Consider the following 15,695-nt stretch of genomic DNA (forward strand, 5'->3'; position numbering starts at 1 on the left):
GAGGATTGGCTAATTAATAGAAAGCAAAGAGTGGGGATGAATGGGTGTTTCTCTGGTTGGCAATCAGTAGCCAGTGGTGTCCCTCAGGGATCAGTGTTGGGCCCACAACTGTTCACAATTTACATAGATGATTTGGAGTTGGGGACCAAGGGCAATGTGTCCAAGTTTGCAGACGACACTAAGACAAGTGGTAAAGCAAAAAGTGCAGAGGATACTGGAAGTCTGCAGAGGGATTTGGACAGGCTAAGTGAATGGGCTAGGGTCTGGCAGATGGAATACAATGTTGACAAATGTGAGGTTATCCATTTTGGTAAGAATAACGGCAAAAGGGATTATTATTTAAATGATAAAATATTAAAACATGCTGCTGTGCAGAGAGACCTGGGTGTGCTCGTGCATGAGTCGCAGAAAGTTGGTTTTCAGGTGCAACAGGTGATTAAGAAGGCAAATGGAATTTTGTCCTTCATTGCTAGAGGGATGGAGTTTAAGACTAGGGAGGTTATGCTGCAATTGTATAAGGTGTTAGTGAGGCCACACCTGGAGTATGGTGTTCAGTTTTGGTCTCCTCACTTGAGAAAGGACGTACTGGCACTGGAGGGTGTGCAGAGGAGATTCACTAGGTTAATCCCAGAGCTGAAGGGGTTGGATTATGAGGAGAGGTTGAGTAGACTGGGACTGTACTCGTTGGAATTTAGAAGGATGAGGGGGGATCTTATAGAAACATAAAAGATTATGAAGGGAATCGATAGGATAGATGCGGGCAGGTTGTTTCCACTGGCGGGTGAAAGCAGAACTAGGGGGCATAGCCTCAAAATAAGGGAAGTAGATTTAGGACTGAGTTTAGGAGGAACTTCACCCAAAGGGTTGTGAATCTATGGAATTCCTTGCCCAGTGAAGCAGTAGAGGCTCCTTCATTAAATGTTTCTAAGATAAAGATAGATAGTTTTTTGAAGAATAAAGGGATTAAGGGTTATGGTGTTCAGGCCGGAAAGTGGAGCTGAGTCCACAAAAGATCAGCCATGATCTCATTGAATGGTGGAGCAGGCTCGAGGGGCCAGATGGCCTACTCCTGCTCCTAGTTCTTATGTTCTTATATTTATAACCAGATAAACAGAGCAACACGGTGGTCCTTTCGGCTTACGCTGATGATGTGCTGCTGATGTTCATTGACCCCGGTGACCTGCGGAGGATGCGAGAGTGCCAGGCTGTGTACTCCGCCGCATCTTCTGCTGGGAGCAACCGGGCTAAATGTTCCGGACTCCTGGTCGGTCCGTGGCAGATGGACCCCCTCCCAGAGGAGCTCAGGCCCTTCAGCTGAAGCCGGACCAACATCCTCTACTTGGACCAACATCCTCGACTTGGGAGTCTATCTTTGCCCGGCAGAGGAAGCCTGGCCGGCGAACTGGCAGGAGTTGGCGACCAAGGTCACCGCTCGCCTGGGACGCTGGACAGGACTGCTCCGAGTGATGTCCTACAGGGGTCGAGTTCTCATCATAAACCAGCTGATAGCCTCCATGTTGTGGTACCGGCTGGTCACTTTGACCCCTCCCCCTGACTTTGTCACAGGCATCCAGAGAACTCTGATTCGGTTCTTCTGGGACAATGGATTGCACTGGGTCGCTGCGGAGGTCTGCAGTCTCCCGCTTGCGGAGGGCGGTCAGGCGCTGGTGTGCCTTCGCATCCAGATCACGACTTTACGCCTTCAGACTCTGCAGCGATACCTGGACGTTGAGCCTCCTCCACGATGGTGTGCCCGGGCGAAGTATTTCTTCCCCCAGGTGCACGGCCTGAACTACGATCTGCAGCTCCTGTTCGTTGACCAGCAAGGTCTTCAGAATTCTTTGTTGATGCTGCCTGTCTTGTACCAGGACCTTCTCAAAGTCAGGAACAGGGTCCCCACGTGCCGCAGCTCTCCGCTGTCAGGAGCAGTGGCTCTCGTAAGGGAGCCGCTGCTCAGGAATCCGCACCTCCGCCAATATCCATTCCGGTGGCTGGCGGAGCGGAGGGCTGTGGATGGCGGGGTGACCAGGATCGTGGACGTGCAGGGTGGCAGAAGAGTGGACTGGATGACGCCCTACGAGCTCGCCGAGCATGGTGCTGTATCCATCCAGCACGCGGCCAAGCCCATCCGAGGCCTCAAAACAGTCGTGCTCGGCCCCTTGGACTCGAGACGGCGCAGTTGTGCGGTGGCATCCCGTCTGAGCGGACCCCTGCTGAGACGGAATTCCATGTTGGTCTCAGGCCCCGGAACCTCCTCCGGCCGCCGGTACCCCACAACCCCAGCCGCCACACGGAAACACTCCCCCGTGCCTTTTCGTACCGCGCAGATGGGTTTCCTGTGCGGCCTGCTCCCAACTGGGACAACGTAAAATTCATGAAAAAGACCATGGCAGAAATATCCTACATAGCGACGCACCAACTGATCATGGTGGGGGGTGGGGGGACTTTAACTGTGTCCAGGACCCAAGGACAGACAGGTCAAACCCCAGAGCAGGGAAGACCTTGAACATGGAGAAGGAACCCGGTCGCTTCATGGGGCAGAAGAGGGTGGTGGACACATGGAGGATCACCCACCCAGGGGAGAAGGAGTTCTCCTTCTTCTCCTCAGTCCACAACGTATACTCGAGGATTGACTTCTTTGTGGTTGGAAAATCAGTGCTCCAAGGGCTGGTCAAGGCAGAGTACTCCGCAATCATAATCTCCGACCACGCTCCACAGTACATGGAAGTGAGGTTGGGGACGGGCACTACCCAATGCCCCACATGGACATTGGACACTGCCCTATTGGCCGACAAGGACTTCAGTGAGAGGGTTTCACAGGCCACAGCGGAGTATACGACAAACAAGATTGGTAGAGGTCTCATCCTCCACGTTCTGGGAGACGCTGAAGGCCGTGATTAGAGGGGAAATTGGGCAGAACGGTGGCGCAGTGGGTTAGCACTGCGGCCTCACTGCGCCGAGGCACCAGGTTTGATCTCGGTCACTGTGTGTGGAGTTTGCACATTCTATCCGTGTTTGTGTGGGCTTCGCCCCCACAACTCAAAGATGTGCAAGTTAGGTGGATTGGCCACACTAAATTGCCCCTTCATTGGAAAAAAAAAAAAAATTAATTGGGTACTCTAAATTTAAAAAAGAAAATTGGGAAATTATTGCCTTTAAAGCGCAAAGGGAGAGAGAGGAGAGAGCGGCTAGGCCTCAACAGCAGAGCTCTTGGCGGAAAGGAAAAAGCTACAAATGGACTTTGACCTGCTCTCCACGAGGAAAGCAGTGCACCAACTCCGCCAGGCATGGGGACGCCTACAAAAAAACAGGGACAAAGCCAGCCACCTGTTGGCACACCAGCTGAGAAAGCAGGCAGCCACCAGAGTGATCGTGCAAATTAGGGACAACAGAGGCACACTAGAAACAGACCCAAACAAGGTTAACAAGACCTTCGAGGACTTTGACTGGCGACTGTACACCTCAGAGCCCCCAACAGGGGGCTCAGGGATGAAACAGTTCCTTGATAGACTAGACATGCCAGTCGTGGGGGAGGACAGAAAATGGGGCCTGGGAGCACCGCTAGAACTGGGAGAGATCATGGAGAGTATAAGCTCCATGCAGGCAGGTTCCGGGCGGACTTCTACGAAACATTTGTGACAGCACTGGCCCCACACCCGAGGAAGATGTTCACAGACTCGCTGGCAAGGGGCAGACTGCCACCTATACTAGCACAAGCCTCAATCTCGCTAATACCTAAGAAAGACCCGACTGAATACGTTTCATACAGACCCATTTTGCTACGAAAAGTAGACTCCAAAATATTGGCCAAGATCCTAGCCAAAAGAGTGGAAGACTGCGTACCAGAGGTGGTCGCAGAGGATCAAACGGGCTTTGTCAGAGGTAGACAGCTAACATCGAACATCAGGCACCTGCTGAACGTGATCATGATCCCATCTGGGGTCAGAGCACCTGAGGTGATCGTTTCACTGGATGCAGAAAAGGCCTTCGACAGAGTCAAGTGGAAGTACCTTATAGAGGTGCTGGAGCAGTTCGGGCTCGGATCAGGGTTCACCTCCTGGGTGGAGCTCCTGTACAATGCTCCAATGGCGAAGCAACACCAGCTCCCAGTACTTCCAGCTCCACAAGGGCACCAGGCAGGGATGCCCGCTGTTACAGCTGCTGTTCGTTCCAGCGATCGAATAATTAGCGATCGCTCACAGAACAGCAAAGAACTGGAGAGGGATCCGAAGAGGAGGCAGAGAGCATAGAGTCTCACTCTTTGCAGATGGCCTGCTCCTCTACATCTCGGTCCCACAAAGCAGCATGAAAGGAATCATTGCGCTCCTGAAAGAGATTGGTGCCGTCTCGGCCGATTAAACACAATATGAGCAAATGTGAGATTTTCCCGGTGAACCCGCAAGAGGGAGGGGCAGCACTGGTGGGACTGCCGTTTAAACAATCCCAACACAAATTCCACTACCTGGGGATCCTAATCGCTCATCACTGGATGGGGATCCACAAATGGAACATGACCAGTCTGGCAGAGGAAGTCAAAAAGGACCTGCAGAGATGGAACACACTCCCACTCTCCCTGTTGGGGAGAGTACAGACAATCAAAATGAACGTACTGCCCAGGTACCTCTTCCTATTCAGATTGATCCCAATCTATATCCCCAAGGCCTTTTTTAACTCACTGGACAAGTTAATCATGGCGTTTGTATAGGGGGAAAAGAATGCTAGGATCACAAAGAAGGTCCAACAGAAACCAAAATCCAGGGGAGTGCTAGCCCTCCCAAACCTTCAATTCTAACACTGGGCAGCGAAAGCGGCATCTTTTACCAAGATGGCGCCGTAGCGAGGCAACTCTCTGCGAGCTCTCCCAAACAGATCCACTTTTTACTTAACTTATACTCGTTCCAATCTTGGAAAAATTAATTCTAAAACTAACATTATTACTATCCTCTCTCTTTTATCTTCTCTTGCAGGCTTGAACATCCTCCGAAGCCCTTGGAGACCTTTTGACCCGACCCGACCTGACCTCCGCGACCTGGAAGAAGATCGGGCCCAAACCGGAAGTGAAGCCCTGACCTCGATTTGGAGCCGACCCGGACCTCGGAGCTCCAAACCCGGCCTAACTACCGACGCCAGCCCCCGGATCGCCTTGCCCAGTCCCCGGAGCTCCCGACCCCCGATGGCAAGACCCGGCCCAACGCGACCCCCAGAGACCCGCCCAGCGACCCGACCCTGAGAGGCCCGCCCAACAACCCGACCTACCTGGTGATGGAAGAAAGAAAAATCCACGTGGAGGCCCGAACGGGCCCACTTCAAGATCCTACCGCAGCAGCACCCAGGGAGGGAACAGACCATGGGACCCAGCCCAACCTGCCTCAGGAAACCCCTGCCCACTACCCAGGACTCCCGAAACGGCGGAGACCCCGTGCGAGGACCCAAAAGTGCTGCAAGGTATTCCCGTGCCCGCAGAAGGCCGGGACCCATCCGGATCGCAAACGTGCCCCCCTTGCAACCCCTCTACCTCAACCAGTGCCCGGGACCCTGCCAGACGCGACCCCAGTTACGTAAACAGCGCCCTTGTCCCCGCCAGCGCCCTGGACCCCGCCAGACACGACCACCTACCTTCCACAAGAACTGACATCTACCATCGGATCCCAGGATCATCCAGCAGCAGCCGCCAACCGAGGAAGCGAGGGAAACGCGGCGGTCTGCAGGTTAGACTGAAGCAACGTGGTTTCAAGACCCCTCTCCCCAGCATAGTCCTGGCAAACGTCCAAGCGATCGAAAACAAGCTGGATGAACTTAACACCAGACTTACCTCTCAGAGGGAAGTAAGAGACTGCTGTGTGCTCTGTTTCACAGAGACATGGCTCACCCCTGCCTCACCGGACTGTGCCATACAACCTGAAGGCTTCTCAATTCACCGGGTGGACCGCACGGCATCATCAGGCAAAGCGAAGGGTGGAGGGGTTTGCCTCCTCATCAATTCCTCCTGGTGCTTGGATGTGACGACTCTGGCGACCCACTGCTCCCAGACCTGGAATACCTGACCGTGAAGTGCCGCCCATATTATCTTCCACGTGAGTTCACTTCAGCCATTATCACAGCGGGCTGCATCCCACCCCAGGCAGTAGTGAGGAAGGCGATGGACGAACTATACACAGTAATAAACAACTACGAAACAGAACACCCGGAGGCCTTGTTCATCATGGCTGGAGACTTCAGCAAGGCCAACCTCAAGAGTGTACTGTCAAAATTTCACCAGCACATCTCCTGTCCCACCAGAGGCGACAACACTCTTGACCACTGCTACTCAAAAATCAAGGGTGCCTACCGTTCCATCCCCCGACCGCACTTTGGGAAATCAGACCATAGGACGGTGCTCCTTCTCCCGGCATACAAGCAGAAACTCAAGCGGGAGAATCCAGCTAAGAAGGTTGTGCAGTGCTGGTCCGAGGAGACAGAAGAGCTCTTAGAGACAGTGGACTGGTCCATATTTAAGAACTCAGCGCCCAACTTAAATGAGTGTGCCACCACCGTCACAGACTTCATCAGCAAATGTGTGGACGACTGCATGCCAAAGAAAGCAGTACGTGCGTTCCCCAGCCGGAAACCATGGCTCAATCGCGAGACTGACTCCCTACTGAAGGACAGATCTGAGGCGTTCAAGGTAGACGACCCTGACCTATACAAGAAATCCAGGTACGAGCTCCGCAAAGCCATCCGGAATGCCAAGAGAGAAGATCAAACCAAGCTAGAGTCAGACAGACTCTCGGCGGCTGTGGCAAGGACTAAACAATATAACGGGCTACAAAGCAAAGCCGAACAGTATCTCTGGCAGCAGCGCACCCCTCCCCGATGAACTTAATGCATTCTATGCTCGGTTCGAGCAGGTAACCAACAATCCGCTGGCGAGTGCCCCCAGCAGCCCATAATTCACCCATATCCACCATCACAGCTTCCGAAGTCAGATTGGCCTTCCTGAAAGTGAACCCTCGGAAGGTGACGGGCCCAGACGGGATCCCTGATCGTGCACTCAGAGCCTGCATGGAGCAGCTGACAGAGGTATTCACGGACATCTTTAACCTGTCCCTACTCCACTCCGAGGTCCCCACCTGCTTCAAGAAGACCACCATCATACCGGTACCAAAGAAGAACCAGGCAACGTGCCTCAATGACTACCGACCAGTGGCCCTGACTTCAGTCGTAATGAAGTGCTTCGAGAGGTTGATCATGAAGCGCATCACCTCCAGACTCCCAGAACGCCTTTATCCACTGCAATTCGCATACCGCTGCAACCGGTCCACATCAGACACCATTTCCCTGGCCCTACACTCATCCCTAGAGCATCTCCAAAACAAGGACTCCTAAATTAGACTCCTATTTATTGACTACAGCTCCGCCTTCAACACCATAATCCCAGCCAAGCTCATATCAAAGCTCCAAAACCTAGGACTTGGCTCCCCACTCTGCAACTGGATACTCGATTTTCTTACCAACAGACCACAATCAGTAAGAATGAACAACAACACCTCCTCCACAATAGTCCTCAACACCGGCGCCCCACAAGGCTGCGTACTTAGCACCCTACTCTACTCCCTGTAAACACACGACTGCGTGGTAAAACTTGGTTCCAACTCCATCTACAAGTTTGCTGATGATACGACCATAGTGGGCCGGATCTCGAATAACGATGAGTCCGAATACAGGCGGGAGATAGAGAACCGAGTGGAGTGGTGTAGCGACAACAAACTCTCCCTCAATGCCAGCAAAACTAAAGAGCTGGTAATTGACTTCAGGAAGCAAAGTACTGTACACACCCCTGTCAGCATCAACGGGGCCGAGGTGGAGATGGTTAGCAGTTTCAAATTCCTAGGGGTGCACATCTGCAGAAATCTGTCCTGGTCCACCCACGTCGACACTACCACCAAGAAAGCACAACAGCCCCTATACTTCCTCAGGAAACTAAGGAAATTCGGCATGTCCACATTGACTCTTACCAACTTTTACAGATGCACCATAGAAAGCATCCTATCAGGCTGCATCACAGCCTGGTATGGCAACTGCTCGGCCCAGGACCGCAAGAAACTTCAGAGAGTCGTGAACACCGCCCAGTCCATCACACGAACCTGCCTCCCATCCATTGACTCCATCTAAACCTCCCGCTGCCTGGGGAAAGCGGGCAGTATAATCAAAGATCCCTCCCACCCGGCTTACTCATTCTTCCAACTTCTTCCATCGGGCAGGAGATACAGAAGTCTGAGAACACGCACAAACAGACTCAAAAACAGCTTCTTCCCCACTGTCACCAGACTGCTAAATGACCCTCTTATGGACTGACCTCATTAACACTACACCCTGTATGCTTCATAAGATGCCAGTGCTTATGTAGTTACATTGTATATGTTGTGTTGCCCAATTATGTATTTTCTTTTATTCCCTTTTCTTCTCATGTACTTAATGATCTGTTGAGCTGCTCGCAGAAAAATACTTTTCACTGTACCTCGGTACACGTGACAATAAACAAATCCAATCCAATCCAAGAGAGATGGGATGGACAAAGGAGGCAGAAGCCAAGTGGATGCACGCAGAGGAGACCCCCTCAAGGGGACCTCCCCCCGGGCCCTCACCAAGGCGGCTCTCCCAAGAAACACTCCAGCAGCCCAGTGGTGATAGCCACCTCCAGACGTGGAACCAACTACGGCAGCAATTCGGACTGACCAAAATATCCGACAAAGCCCCCATCTGCAATAACCACAGGTACACACCAGCACTCACCGACGCCACCTTCAAAAGGTGGAGACAGGATGTGGGGGACATTGACAGTCAGGGACCGATACACTGACGGGCGGGTCACAACACTGGAAGAACTGACGCAGCGATTCCAACCAGCTAAAGGCAACAAACTCAGATACCTGCAGCGACAAAACTCCTCAAGGAAGGAGACAAGGACATAACCACGACCACCATGACAGACACTATTGGAAGAGCTACTGGGCGCAGACATCCTAGGCAGAGGGAACTGTAGTGACATGTACGAACAACTGCTAGAGAGGACCGACACCGAACTGGACACGACAAGGAGGAAATGGGAAGACGACTTGGGGTTCGAAATAGGGTGGGGATTCTGGAGCGACGCACTGCACAGGGTCAACTCTCCCTCCGAGGCTCACCCTAACGCAGCTAAAAGTGGTACACAGAGCCCACTTGACCAGAACCCGAATGATCAGGTTCTTCCCAGAGGTGGGGGATAGATGTGAAACCTGCCAAGGAGGCCTGGCCAACCACGCCCACATGTTCTGGTCTTGCCCAGACTTGGTGGGTACTGGACAGCCTTCTTCGAGGCAATGTCCAAAGTGTTAGGGATGAGAGTGAAGACATGCCCGAAAGTGGCAGTCTCTGGGGTATCAGACCAGCCAGATCTCTTCATGGGGAGGAGGGCGGATGCCTTTACCTCCCTGATCGGCCGCCGTAGAATTTTGCTCGGCTGGCGATCAGCAGCACCACCTAAAACTGCCGACTGGCTTCCCGGCCGATCGGAATTTCTCCAAATGGAGAATATCAAATTCACCATCCTTGGTCGGGAGAGCGCTTCCACAAAACATGGGAGCCATTCACCCGACTGCTCCGAGACCGGTTTGTGGCCAACACATGAATAAATAGCGAGTAGCCCGGGAGAAATAGCCAGGACGAGACAGAAAGAGGAAACCGAGGGAGGACCGGGGTGGAGGGGAAGGTGATGTAACAAAAGCCAGCCAGCAAGAAAGAATGGGGGCAGCAGTGAAGGGGGGAAAAGGGACAAAAAGGGGTAGCCAGAAGGGGGAAGAGAAGGAAACTAAAACGGGCGAGGGGGGGGGTGTGCAGAGCACAGGGGAAGACGACAGTAGGAGCAACCACAGCACGGTGAGAGAACGCAAAGAAAACTGGGAAGGGGAAACGAACAATTGCCCAGTTAGATGATTAGTGAAAAGGAAAGAAGAGAGGGGAGGAAAGACCCCTCCCGTCTGGGTATATTTCCTGGAGCCTGTGTTTTGTTTTGTCAGGTATATACCTGTATCCACAACCTGGACAAAACTGTATTTTAAATCAATTATTTTTAAAAAGGAGACCATCGGGGCGGGGTGTCAGGGAGAGGGGAGCTGGGCGGGGGGGGGGGGGGGGGGGGGGGGAGAGGGGAGTTGGGCGGGGGGGTCAGGGAGAGGGGAGCTGGGCGGGGGGGGGGGGGGAGAGGGGAGTTGGGCGGGGGGGGTCAGGGAGAGGGGAGCTGGGCGGGGGGGGGGGTAGCCTGGGGGGGAGCGGGGTCAGGGAGAGGGGAGCTTGGCGGGGGGAGGGGAGCTGGGCCGGGGGGGGGGGGCGTTAGGGAGAGGGGAGCTGGACGGAGGGGGGGGGGGGGTCAGGGAGAGGGAAGTTGGGCGGGGGGGGGGGGGTTAGGGAGAGGGGAGCTGGACGGGGGGGTCAGGGAGAGGGGAGTTGGGCGGGGGGGGTCAGGGAGAGGGGAGCTGGGCGGGGGGGTCAGGGAGAGGGGAGCTGGGCGGGGGTGTCAGGGAGAGGGGAGCTGGGCGGGGGGGTCAGGGAGAGGGGAGCTGGGCGGGGTGTCAGGGAGAGGGGAGCTGGGGGGGGGGGTGAGGGGAGAGGGGAGCTGGGCTGGGGGTGTCAGGGAGAGGGGAGCTGGGCGGGGGGGGGTCAGGGAGAGGGGAGCTGGGCGGGGGGGGTCAGGGAGAGGGGAGCTGGGGGGGTGGGGAGGGTCAGGGAGAGGGGAGTTGGGCGGGGGGGGTCAGGGAGAGGGGAGCTGGGCGGGGGGGGTAGCCTGGGGGGGAGCGGGGTCAGGGAGAGGGGAGCTTGGCGGGGGGAGGGGAGCTGGGCCGGGGGGGGGCGTTAGGGAGAGGGGAGCTGGACGGAGGGGGGGGGGGTCAGGGAGAGGGGAGTTGGGCGGAGTGGGCGGTTAGGGAGAGTGGAGCTGGACGGAGGAGGTCAGGGAGAGGGGAGTTGGGCGGGGGGGTTAGGGAGAGGGGAGCTGGATGGGGGGGGGGTGGGGGGGTCAGGGGGAGGGGAGCTGTGGGGGGGGAGCTGGGCGGGGGGGTCAGGGAGAGGGGATCAGGGTGGGGGGGGTCAGGGAGAGGGGAGCTGGGCGGGGGGGTCAGGGAGAGGGGAGCTGGGTGGGGGGGGGGGGGGAGGGTCAGAGAGAGGGGAGCTTGGCGGGGGGGGTCAGGGAGAGGGGAGCTGGGCGGGGGGGGGGGTCAGGGAGAGGGGAGCTGGGCGGGGGGGGGGATTAGGGAGAGGGGTGCTGGGTGGGGGGGGGTCAGGGAATGGGGAGCTGGGCCGGGGGGGGGCGGGTGGGGTCAGGGAGAGGGGTGCTGGGTGGGGGGGGGGTCAGGGAGAGGGGAGCTGGGCCGGGGGGGGGGCGGGTGGGGTCAGGGAGAGGGGAGCTGCGCGGGTGTGGGGGGGGGCATCAGGGAGAGGGGAGCTGGGCGGGGGGTCAGGGGGAGGCGAGCTGGGTGGGGGGGGTCAGGGAGAGGGGAGCTGGACGGGGGGGGGTCAGGGAGAGGGGAGCTGGGCAGGGGGGGGGGGGGGGGTCAGTGGGAGGCAAGCTGGGTGGGTGGGGGGGAAATAGGGAGGATTGTTTGCTGAGCCAGATGGCGACAGACTGTTATTAGAGAAAGCGAAGAAGAAGCCTTTGTTTCTGGACAATAAATGAAAACGAACGGCAATTTTTTTTGTTTTTTGAAATGTGAAAACAGAGGGATGTGCGCAACAAGAAAGTGTGGAAACCAGTGGAGCTTCTAAACGATTGGAAGTGGTTCAAGCAGGGGAGTGCATAAATCAAATGAAAATCGCTTATTGTCACAAGTAGGCTTCAAATGCAGTTACTGTGAAAAGCCCCTAGTCGCCACATTCCGGCGCCTGTTCGGGGAGGCTGATACGGGTATCGAACCGTGCTGCTGGTCTGCCTTGGTCTGCTTTAAAAACCAGCGATTTAGCCCAGTGTGCTAAACCAGCCCAGCTAATACACCCTTTATACGCTAAAGCAGAGGATGTATGAAGCCGGGGAGTGTGTAAAGCCGGGGAGTGCGTAAAGCCGGGGAGTGCGTAAAGCCGGGGAGTGCGTAAAGCCGGGGAGTGCGTAAAGCCGGGGAGTGCGTAAAGCAGGGGAGTGCGTAAAGCAGGGGAGTGCGTAAAGCAGGGGAGTGTATAAAGCAGGGGAGTGCATAGAGCAGGGGGATGTATAGAGCAGGGGGATATGCCAAGCCGGGGGGGGGGGGGGGAGGGGGTGGGTTGTGGAGGGTGGGGGGAAGGGGCGGGGGGGGGAGTGTGGGAGGGGAGGGGCTGTGGGGGTGTGGGGGAGGGGGGTGTGGGGGGTGTGGAGGGGGTGTGTGTGGAGGGGGGGTGGAGGGTGTGTGTGGAGGGGGTGTGGAGGGGGGTGTGTGGAGGGGGTGTGGGGGGGTTTGAGGGGGGGTGTGTGGAGGGGGGATGTGTGTGGAGGGGGGAGTATTGAGGGGGGGTGGAGGGGGTGTGTGGTTGGGGGGGTTGGGGGTGTGTGGTTGGGGGGGTTGTGGGTGTGTGGGGGGTGGGGTGGGGGGGGTGTGGAGGGGAGGCGTGTAAAGCAAGGGTGTGTATGAAGCAGGGGGGTGTATGAAGCAGGGGGGGGTGTATAAAGCAGGGGGGGTGTATAAAGCAGGGGGGGTGTATAAAGCAGGGGGGTGTATAAAGCAGGGGGGTGTATAAGGCAGGGGGATGAAAGGAGGGGGGTGCATAAAGCAGGGGAGTGTATAAAGCAGGGGGGTGTATAAAGCAGGGGGGGTGTATAAAGCAGGGGGGGTGTATAAAGCAGGCGGGTGTATAAAGCAGGGGGTGTATAAAGCAGGGGGGTGTATAAAGCAGGGGGGTGTATAAAGCAGGGGGGTGTATAAAGCAGGGGGGTGTATAAAGCAGGGGGGTGTATAAAGCAGGGGGATGAAAGGAGGGGGGTGCATAAAGCAGGGGAGTGTATAAAGCAGGGGGGTGCATAAAGCAGGGGGGTGTATAAAGCAGGGGGGTGTATAAAGCAGGGGGGTGTATAAAGCAGGGGGGTGTATAAAGCAGGGGGGTGTATAAAGCAGGGGGGTGTATAAAGCAGGGGGGTGTATAAAGCAGGGGGGTGTATCAAGCAGGCGAGTGTGTCAAGCTGGGCGAGTGCGTCAAGCAGGGGGATGTATCAAGCAGGGGGATTTATAAAGCAGGGGTGTGTGTGAAGCAGGAGAGTGTATAAAGCAGGGGGGGTGTAAAGCACAGGGGTGTATGAAGCCGGGGAGTGGAAAAGCAGGGGGATGTCTAAAGCAGGGGGATGTATAAAGCAGGGGGTGTATAAAGCAGGGGAGTGTATAAAGCAGGGGGGTGTATAAAGCAGGGGGTGTATAAAGCAGGGGGTGTTTAAAGCAGGGGGTGTTTAAAGCAGGGGGATGTATAAAGCAGGGGGTGTATAAAGCAGGGGAGTGTATAAAGCAGGGGAGTGTATAAAGCAGGGGGGTGTATCAAGCAGGGGGTTGTATCAAGCAGGGGGTTGTATCAAGCAGGGGGTTGTATCAAGCAGGGGGTTGTATCAAGCAGGGGGTTGTATCAAGCAAGGGAGTGTATAAAGCAAGGGAGTGTATAAAGCAAGGGAGTGTATAAAGCAAGGGAGTGTATAAAGCAGGGGAGTGTATAAAGCAGGGGAGTGTATAAAGCAGGGGAGTGTATAAAGCAGGGGAGTGTATAAAGCAGGGGAGTGTATAAAGCAGGGGGGTGTATGAAGCAGGGGAGTGTATAAAGCCGGGGAGTGTATAAAGCAGGGGGATGTAAACCAGGGGATTGTGTAAATCAGGGGATTGCTTCACAGTGCCAGGTTCCAAGGTTTGATTCCCGCTTGGGTCGCTGTCTGTGCAGAGTCCGCACGTTTTCCCTGTGTCTGTGTGGGTTTAGTCCGGATGCTCCGGGTTCCTCCCACAAGTCCCGAAAGACATGCTTGTTATGTGAATTGGACATTCCCCCAATATCTTGTTTTCTGACTTGTCTCAGTAGAAACTTACGAATAATTCTGTATTTTTAAATCAGCTGTACTATCTGACTTTTTACTTGCACCAAGGTTCACAACTTGAGGTTAAAGTGTTTCTGATACATTTTAATCCAACAAAGTTACAAAAAAGTGCAAATGGATACTTACACATTGCTGAATCTGTACCTAATTAATTCTATACTGATTACTTTACGAAAAGCTATTATCACAACAAGTTGATCCAACGTTCCATGATATGGAGGGAGGACGAATTGTGGAAAATTACCCCACCTGCCCTCTCGTGTATCACTGTTGGATTGGACATGTTTATCTGGGACTTGAGGTCAATGTGAGTGTGACTGCTTCTGTTCTCTGTGACGGTGGAGATGATGTTGTGTCTGTGTCTCTGCAATGTTGGATTAATATTGTACTTACTGTCAGTTAGAAGGAGACGGCGACACATACATTTTGCTGAGGAATCATCATCTTGTTCTTGGAACTCATTTCTTCATCTGTTGAACTAGGGGGAAGAAAGCATATCTCTTGTAAATCAGGGTCAGATGAGGCCAATGATAGATCAATCTATTCTTTCAACTGATAATCACAGAATTTATAGGGCAAAAGGAGGCCATTCGGTCCATCGAGCCCATCTTTGTAAAGAGCGTTCCACGCCTCCACCCTTACCCAGTAACCCCACCTAACCATGTGAAATGAAATGAAAATCGCTTATTGTCACAAGTCGGCTTCAAATGAAGTTACTGTGAAAAGCGCCAAGTCGCCACATTCACGTTGCTGAGGAATCATCATCTTGGAACTCATCTCTTCATCTGTTGGACTGGGCGGAAGATAACATCTCTCTTGTAAATCAGGGTCAGATGGGGCCAATGATAGATCAACCTATTCTTTCAATTGATAATCAGTAAAGTAAAGAAAATACTCTCCAAATCCTAACCCAGAATCAGACAATAAGCCAGGCCCAGAAAGAGCTCTCCCTCCCCCCCGCTCACTCCAAGTCCCGGAACAAGATCGTGCTCCGCTGCGCCTCTTGCAAACAGCGCCCGATTCTCCCTGAACTCCCCCCCGAGTCAGTAATGATCTCTGAGCCTCTTTGCTCACACTCCCAGATGGATGTGCTGCTGCAATGAGAACGCTGTTCCTGGGCTGGAGGGGCTGCACATGCGCTCTCACCCTCAGTGACGACAGGCAGGGGGCGGGGTTACGCCGGGCATGCGCAGATCCCCGCAGCAATTCCGCATTGAGAATCAAGGGGAATATTCCCCATTTCACTGTCATCACATATAGAGCAAAACCTCCTATAGGGCCCGTGTTGGGGGCACTGTGTGTGGGGGGTCTGTGTGTGGGGGGTTTTATCGGGTTTAACAACTGTCATAATATTTTTGTGTTGGTTTTTTTTCTTGTGTTTTCTTCCCTTGTGAGTGATGACCTGCTGCATTGATCTCCACGCAGCAGGATTAAAACCCTGCATCCACCGACTATTCTGGAGTGATGCACGGCGTGACAACGAAAGTAAAAATACAAAAATTAACTGAGGGACAAAAGCAAACCGGGGGGTGCTCCAAAAAGAAAGCAACTGGAGCAGAGCCCAAAAAGGAATCAGAAAGGAAACGGAAACGGAACAAAACACGTTAAATTAAAGTGTGAAAATCAGGGTTGATGAGGCAGTCCAACCCCG

The 15,695-nt window shown here is 54.5% G+C and overlaps 1 long non-coding RNA gene across 1 annotated transcript in view; it reads right to left on the reverse strand.

Annotated features, from left to right (window-relative positions):
- LOC140400029 (uncharacterized) overlaps window positions 1-14,546 on the reverse strand; it is a 50,242-nt gene extending 35,696 nt beyond the window's left edge. Inside the window, exon 1 of the long non-coding RNA XR_011937986.1 lies at window positions 14,438-14,546. This is a non-coding gene — a long non-coding RNA (uncharacterized lncRNA). The remainder of the gene's footprint in view (window positions 1-14,437) is intronic.
- Window positions 14,547-15,695: the final 1,149 nt, after the last annotated feature.

Source organism: Scyliorhinus torazame, chromosome 24 (genome assembly GCF_047496885.1).
Source record: "Scyliorhinus torazame isolate Kashiwa2021f chromosome 24, sScyTor2.1, whole genome shotgun sequence".
In the NCBI taxonomy this organism is placed as follows: Eukaryota; Metazoa; Chordata; class Chondrichthyes; order Carcharhiniformes; family Scyliorhinidae; genus Scyliorhinus; species Scyliorhinus torazame.